Source organism: Oncorhynchus tshawytscha, unplaced genomic scaffold, assembly GCF_018296145.1.
Source record: "Oncorhynchus tshawytscha isolate Ot180627B unplaced genomic scaffold, Otsh_v2.0 Un_contig_4087_pilon_pilon, whole genome shotgun sequence".
Classification (NCBI taxonomy): domain Eukaryota; kingdom Metazoa; phylum Chordata; class Actinopteri; order Salmoniformes; family Salmonidae; genus Oncorhynchus; species Oncorhynchus tshawytscha.
Window position 1 is genome coordinate 23,658 of NW_024608775.1, and position 8,179 is coordinate 31,836.

General features: G+C 42.0%; 1 long non-coding RNA gene across 1 annotated transcript; it reads right to left on the reverse strand.

Annotated features, from left to right (window-relative positions):
• Positions 1 to 354: 354 nt before the first annotated feature.
• On the reverse strand, positions 355 to 2,412 carry LOC121843808. The gene is made up of 2 exons (XR_006081749.1): positions 2,229 to 2,412; positions 355 to 385 (listed from the first exon to the last, which is right to left on the reverse strand). It is a non-coding gene; the product is annotated as an uncharacterized LOC121843808 (long non-coding RNA).
• Positions 2,413 to 8,179: the final 5,767 nt, after the last annotated feature.

Below are 8,179 nucleotides of genomic sequence, written 5' to 3' on the forward strand. Positions count from 1 at the left end.
AATATACAGGATACAAACATTCCATTCCAGCTATATAGCTTTTTGAAAAACAAAAATTCATACACAAAAAACTATGAATTAAAATCTTAGAACAACAATATTTTACAGACAAGGTTCCCCTAAGCAACACTGTCTGATAAATAACAAATGTGAACAAATGGTGGAAACACGTTTTAGAAACAAACAACATTGTAATCTCACCTCTTAGCTTTGGTGTCATGTTCCCCAGAGAGTCTCATTTTAGAGGCAGGGCCCCCTCCTCTCTCTCCCCAGAGAGACTCATTTTAGAGGCCCCCCCCCTTTCTCCCCAGAGAGACTCATTTTAGAGGCAGGCCCCCCCCTCCTCTCTCTCTTCCCAGAGAGACTCATTTTAGAGCACTGACCCCTAAACAGACATCCAACATGTTGGTTGTGGTTAACACAGTGACAACTAAACAGAGATCCAACATGTTGGTTGTGGTTAACACAGTGACAACTAAACAGAGATCCAACATGTTGGTTGTGGTTAACACAGTGACAACTAAACAGAGATCCAACATGTTGGTTGTGGTTATTAACACAGTGACAACTAAACAGAGATCCAACATGTTGGTTGTGGTTAACACAGTGACAACTAAACAGAGATCCAACATGTTGGTTGTGGTTATTAACACAGTGACAACTAAACAGAGATCCAACATGTTGGTTGTGGTTAACACAGTGACAACTAAACAGAGATCCAACATGTTGGTTGTGGTTAACACAGTGACAACTAAACAGAGATCCAACATGTTGGTTGTGGTTAACACAGTGACAACTAAACAGAGATCCAACATGTTGGTTGTGGTTAACACAGTGACAACTAAACAGAGATCCAACATGTTGGTTGTGGTTAACACAGTGACAACTAAACAGAGATCCAACATGTTGGTTGTGGTTAACACAGTGACAACTAAACAGAGATCCAACATGTTGGTTGTGGTTAACACAGTGACAACTAAACAGAGATCCAACATGTTGGTTGTGGTTAACACAGTGACAACTAAACAGAGATCCAACATGTTGGTTGTGGTTAACACAGTGACAACTAAACAGAGATCCAACATGTTGGTTGTGGTTAACACAGTGACAACTAAACAGAGATCCAACATGTTGGTTGTGGTTAACACAGTGACAACTAAACAGAGATCCAACATGTTGATTGTGTTTAACACAGTGTCAACTAATTATTGAAGGTCAATTGTTCACTTTTATTTATTATCTCTTAGAAATAAAAATTTACCAACAGACACATCCAAACAGTCAGGTGATTTAATGCATCACATGAACATGTCGTTGTGATTTAAATATTTCACCTTTTCTCCATGTAGTGGAACTAATAATAATAATAATATTAATAATACAAATATTAATAATAACAATATAATACATGTAATAATTATAATGTCTCACTTTCTCTTTTAATAATTTCTCTCATTCTAGTGTGTTGCTTTGTTCAACAGGTATGATATTATGATGCTGTTACTGAATTCAGTTCATAATATTAATGTTAAGAAAAGTATGTTCAGTGGTTTCATACCAAATTACACAGGAAGCAGGAGCTCATTGTAATTTAGAAAACAACAAATGTTCTGATATTATGAAAGACGACTTACAATTTATACATAAAAAATATACAAATTGTAAAATAACCGCGATATAACGAATATATGAACAACATGTTTTTGAATGTGACTTGACTACACCCAGTTAGCTATATGAACAATATGTTTTTTGAATGTGACTTGACTACACCCAGTTAGCTATATGAACAACAATATGTTATTGAATGTGATGTTATGTTGATACACCCAATGTGACATGTTATAATGTGACTGCATGTTATAATGTGACTCCACCCAGTTAGCTATATGAACATGTTATGTTATTGAATGTGACTTGACTACACCCAGTTAGCTATATGAACAACATGTTATTGAATGTGACTTGACTCCACCCAGTTAGCTATATGAACAACATGTTATTGAATGTGACTTGACTACACCCAGTTAGCTATATGAACAATATGTTATAATGTGACTTGACTACACCCAGTTAGCGCCATTTTGTATGATTAAACTGTCACGTAGCTGTCCCAGGTGAAATGGACTGTTAGATCGGAGTGTTTTACTGTCATTCACTATACTAAAATAACAACATACATTGAATTTCTCTACACACTTTACAATAATCACTGGGAAGAGTCTTACCTTGTAGCCTGAATTCACAACCAGAACATGTCAAGTCATTGAGATATTTTCCGTTGTGCTGAGAGATCACCTTCCTGATGACAAGTGTCTCTGTATCTATGTTCTAGGTTCAGTTGATCTTTGGATGCAATAATATCTGGTCAAAGTCTAGTGACACAACACCATAGTATATCATAACCATAACAGCAGTTGGCCAGTAAACCTTTGGCCATGGAATACATAAAACAGTAGTTATGTCAACAGGTTTGGCTTCGGGACAATTGTTTTCTGAGTTAAATCATGGGTCAGAACATAATTAGTTCATATAACATATAATAATAAATAATCCATATATAATATAACATGTAGAATCAGTAAATCCATGGCATATTATAACATGTAGAATCATTATGATGATCCAGGTTCATACTATAACATGTAGAATCATTATGATGATCCAGGTTCATATTATAACATGTAGAATCATTATGATGATCCAGGTTCATACTATAACATGTAGAATCATTATGATGATCCAGGTTCATATTATAACATGTAGAATCATTATGATGATCCAGGTTCATACTATAACATGTAGAATCATTATGATGATCCAGGTTCATATTATAACATGTAGAATCATTATGATGATCCAGGTTCATACTATAACATGTAGAATCATTATGATGATCCAGGTTCATACTATAACATGTAGAATCATTATGATGATCCAGGTTCATACTATAACATGTAGAATCATTATGATGATCCAGGTTCATACTATAAATGTAGAATCATTATGATGATCCAGGTTCAACATATCTCTAACTTTGAAGGATACAATGGGGTCCCAAATTATTGACACCATTGATAAAGATTTGTAAAAATGATGTTATAAAATAAATCATTCCAAGACTGAGCTATATTGTATGCTCAAACAAAATTATGATATTAAATGATTTTCTACTAATACAATATGGCTCAGAGAAAGAGATTGTGTTTAACAAGTAATACTTTTTCTCTCAAAAGGTTCGGGGTCAAAATTGACACCCCTTTCAATACCTCACCTTGTGTGGATAACGGCACTGAGCCTTTTTCTAAAAGGTGTTATGAGTTGGAGAACACATTGGGAGTGATCTTAGACCATTCCTCCATACAGAATCCTTACAAATCTTCCCAGTTTGTTTTCTTACCATGAACAAATGACAAACTAACAAAACTGTGTATTAGTCGCCCTCTAGTGGTAGGTGGTGATAATGTCTCCGGTCTCCTCTCCCTCTCTTCTCTCCGTCTCCCCTCTACAGTCTCCACACTCCCCTCTCTCTCTTCTCTCCGTCTCCCCCTCTACAGTCTCCACACTCCCCTCTCTCTCTTCTCTCCGTCTCCCCCTCTACAGTCTCCACACTCCCCTCTCTCTCTTCTCTCCGTCTCCCCCTCTACAGTCTCCACACTCCTCTCTCTCTTCTCTCCGTCTCCCCCCCTCTACTCTCTCTCACAAACATAGACTATGACCTGCCGAATGAGCCAACCTGATTAAAGATTCCCACAATACCCAACCCCCCCCCCTCTCTCTCTCTCTCTCTCTCTGTCTCTCTCTCTCTCTCTCTCACTCTCTCTCTCTCTCTCTCTCTCTCTGTGTAGACCTGCCAGGCTGTTAGGTTAATGGACTATGGAAACCTACTGAGAATCTGCCATACAGAGAGAGCTGCAAATGAACATGATTAAAATACATGAAACCATGTTATAGTAGTATATCATAACCATAACAGCAGTTGGCCAGTGAAGGCCATGGAATACTATAAAACAGGGTTCGTCAACTAGGTTTGGCTTCGGGACAATTGTTTTCTAAGTTAAAGTCGGTGAGTCAGAACATAATTAGCATATAATATTAGCACAATGAGGTCTACACTACAAATGGAACAACATTGATTAGTACATAATACATTCAGTGACAATATTTTTTTGATCTGATTAAGTTCATAAAATCAGCTAAATCTCTACTAATTTATAAATCTTTGTTTATTTCTCTGTGTGTTGATTGGTGGGGAAAAACAGCTCTAGCCCACACGGTGGAGCAGCACAGGGGAACCCAGTGTACTGGTGGAGCAGCACAGGGGAACCCAGTGTACTGGTGGAGCAGCACATGGGAACCCAGTGTACTGGTGGAACCCAGTGTACAGGGAACCCAGTGTACTGGTGGAGCAGCACAGGGGAACCCAGTGTACTGGTGGAGCAGCACAGGGGAACCCAGTGTACTGGTGGAGCAGCACAGGGGAACCCAGTGTACTGGTGGAGCAGCACAGGGAACCCAGTGTACTGGTGGAGCAGCACATGGGAACCCAGTGTACTGGTGGAGCAGCACAGGGGAACCCAGTGTACTGGTGGAGCAGCACAGGGAACCCAGTGTACTGGTGGAGCAGCACAGCACACTGGTGGGGGAACCCAGTGTACTGGTGGAGCAGCACAGGGGAACCCAGTGTACTGGTGGAGCAGCACAGGGGAACCCAGTGTACTGGTGGAGCAGCACAGGGGAACCCAGTGTACTGGTGGAGCAGCACATGGGAACCCAGTGTACTGGTGGAGCAGCACAGGGGAACCCAGTGTACTGGTGGAGCAGCACATGGGAACCCAGTGTACTGGTGGAGCAGCACAGGGGAACCCAGTGTACTGGTGGAGCAGTGCACAGGGAACCCAGTGTACTGGTGGAGCAGCACAGGGGAACCCAGTGTACTGGTGGAGCAGCACAGGGAACCCAGTGTACTGGTGGAGCAGCACATGGGAACCCAGTGTACTGGTGGAGCAGCACAGGGGAACCCAGTGTACTGGTGGAGCAGCACAGGGGAACCCAGTGTACTGGTGGGGGAACCCAGTGTACTGGTGGAGCAGCACAGGGAACCCAGTGTACTGGTGGAGCAGCACAGGGGAACCCAGTGTACTGGTGGAGCAGCACAGGGGAACCCAGTGTACTGGTGGAGCAGCACAGGGGAACCCAGTGTACTGGTGGAGCAGCACACTGGTGGAGGGGAACCCAGTGTACTGGTGGAGCAGCACAGGGGAACCCAGTGTACTGGAGCAGCACAGGGGAACCCAGTGTACTGGTGGAGCAGCACACAGGGGAACCCAGTGTACTGGGGGAGCAGCACAGGGGAACCCAGTGTACTGGTGGAGCAGCACAGGGAACCCAGTGTTAGGTGGAGCAGCACAGGGGAACCCAGTGTATTGGGGCTGCAGGTCAAAAGACACCGGATGAACACAAGAGGGCGGAGCAGGAGCAGATGTGACAGATGGCAAGAGAACATGTAACTCTCAAAAAGTAGCAAAAGAAAGGTGGATAAGGAAAATGGAAGTTTCAGGGAAGAACGGACAGAGAGATATGAGTTCATCTAACCATCTATCTCCTAACAGACAGAGAGATATGAGTTCATCTAACCATCTATCTCCTAACAGACAGAGAGATATGCATTCATCTAACCATCTATCTCCTAACAGACAGATATATGCGTTCATCTAACCATCTATCTCCTAACAGACAGAGAGATATGCGTTCATCTAACCATCTATCTCCAAACAGACAGAGAGATATGCGTTCATCTAACCATCTATCTCCAAACAGACAGAGAGATATGCATTCATCTAACCATCTATCTCCTAACAGACAGAGAGATATGCATTCATCTAACCATCTATCTCCAAACAGACAGAGAGATATGCATTCATCTAACCATCTATCTCCAAACAGACAGAGAGATATGCATTCATCTAACCATCTATCTCCAAACAGACAGAGATATGCATTCATCTAACCATCTATCTCCTAACAGACAGTGAGATATGTTTCATCTAACCATCTATCACTAACAGACAGAGAGATATGCATCATCTAACCATCTATCTGAAACAGACAGAGATATATACATTCATCTAACCATCTTTCTCTAATGCCCAGCCAGTGTCTTGTTTGCAAAAAATGTCACTGTTTTAATTCAATCTCAGGGGGAATTATGAATTTGCATGTACTTTCAAAGTGGACTTCCCTGCCCCAGACAGAGGCCAGATATGCAAAAAATTAAGTATTAAAACTAACAAAACTAAAATGTAACAAACAACAGTAGAATCCTCCTTCGTGGCCGACCCAACAACAGAAGGTCACAAGTGCTTCCTAAAAGCATCTGGGTTCTAACCAAACACAACATGCCCTTCACAGACGCAGAGCTATTTAAAAAGCACATGGTTACAGTTTGGGAGGAATTGACTACAGACAGTCTATGGATAGCATCATATTGTCTGTCAAACAGATGCCCCTGTCTGCATCAACAGCTGGACGCTGTGTCCGTGGTCTGATGAATGATGTGCATAGGATTGTTCTGGAGGAGCTCAGTCAGGCTGAGCATTTTCCCCTGGCTGTTGATGAGAGAACTGTTGTTCTCCTGGCTTATTGATCGAGAGAACTGTTAAAAAACCCCTGGCTATTGATGAGAGAACTGTTGTTCCCTGGCTTTGATGAGAGAACTGTTGTTTCCTGGCTATTGATGAGAGAACTGTTGTTCTCCTGGCTATTGATGAGAGAACTGTTGTTCTCCTGGCTATTGATGAGAGAACTGTTGTTCTCCTGGCTATTGATGAGAGAACTGTTGTTCTCCTGGCTATTTTGAGAGAACTGTTGTTCTCCTGGCTATTGATGAGAGAACTGTTGTTCTCCTGGCTATTTGAGAGAACTGTTGTTCCCTGGCCATTTGATGAGAGAACTGTTGTTCCCCTGACTATTGAATGCCAACAGAACTGTTGTTTCCTGGCTATTGATGAGAGAACTGTTGTTCTCCTTATTGATGAGAACTTTTGTTCGCCTGGCTATTGATGAGAGAACTGTCTGTTTTGTTTGATGAGAGAACTGCTGTTCTCCTGGCTATTGATGAGAGAACTGTTGTTCTCCTGGCTTTTGATGAGAGAACTGTTGTTTTGGCTATTGACAGAGAACTGTTGTTCCCCTGACTATTGATGAGAGAACTGTTGTTCTCCTGGCTATTTGAGAGAACTGTTGTTTTGGCTATTGATGAGAGAACTGTTGTTCCCCTGACTATTGATGAGAGAACTGTTGTTCCCCTGGCTATTTATGAGAGAACTGTTGTTCCCTGACTATTGATGAGAGAACTGTGGTTCTCCTGGCCTGATGAGAGAACTGTTGTTCTCCTGGCTTCCTGAAGAGAACTGTTGTTCCCCTGGCTATTGATGAGAGAACTGTTGTTCCCCTGACTATTGATGAGAGAACTGTGGTTCTCCTGGCTTTGGGAGAGAACTGTTGTTCCCTGGCTATTGATGAGAGAACTGTTGTTCCCCTGGCTATTGATGAGAGAACTGTTGTTCCCCTGGCTATTGATGAGAGAACTGTTGTTGTGACTATTGATGACAGAACTGTTGTTCTCCTGGCTATTGATGAGAGAACTGTTGTTCTCCTGGCTGTTGATGAGAGAACTGTTGTTTCCCTGTTTATTGATGACAGAACTGTTGTTCTCCTGGCTATTGATGAGAGAACTGTTGTTCTCCTGGCTGTTGATGAGAGAACTGTTGTTTCCCTGTTTATTGATGACAGAACTGTTGTTCTCCTGGCTATTGATGAGAGAACTGTTGTTCCCCTGGCTATTGATGAGAGAACTGTTGTTCTCCTGGCTATTGATGAGAGAACTGTTGTTCCCCTGGCTATTGATGAGAGAACTGTTGTTCTCCTGGCTATTGATGAGAGAACTGTTGTTTCCCTGGCTATTGATGAGAGAACTGTTGTTCTCCTGGCTATTGATGAGAGAACTGTTGTTCTCCTGGCTATTGATGAGAGAACTGTTGTTCTCCTGGCTATTGATGAGAGAACTGTTGTTCTCCTGGCTATTGATGAGAGAACTGTTGTTTCCTGGCTATTGATGAGAGAACTGTTGTTTCCCTGGCTATTGATGAGAGAACTGTTGTTTCCCTGGCTATTGATG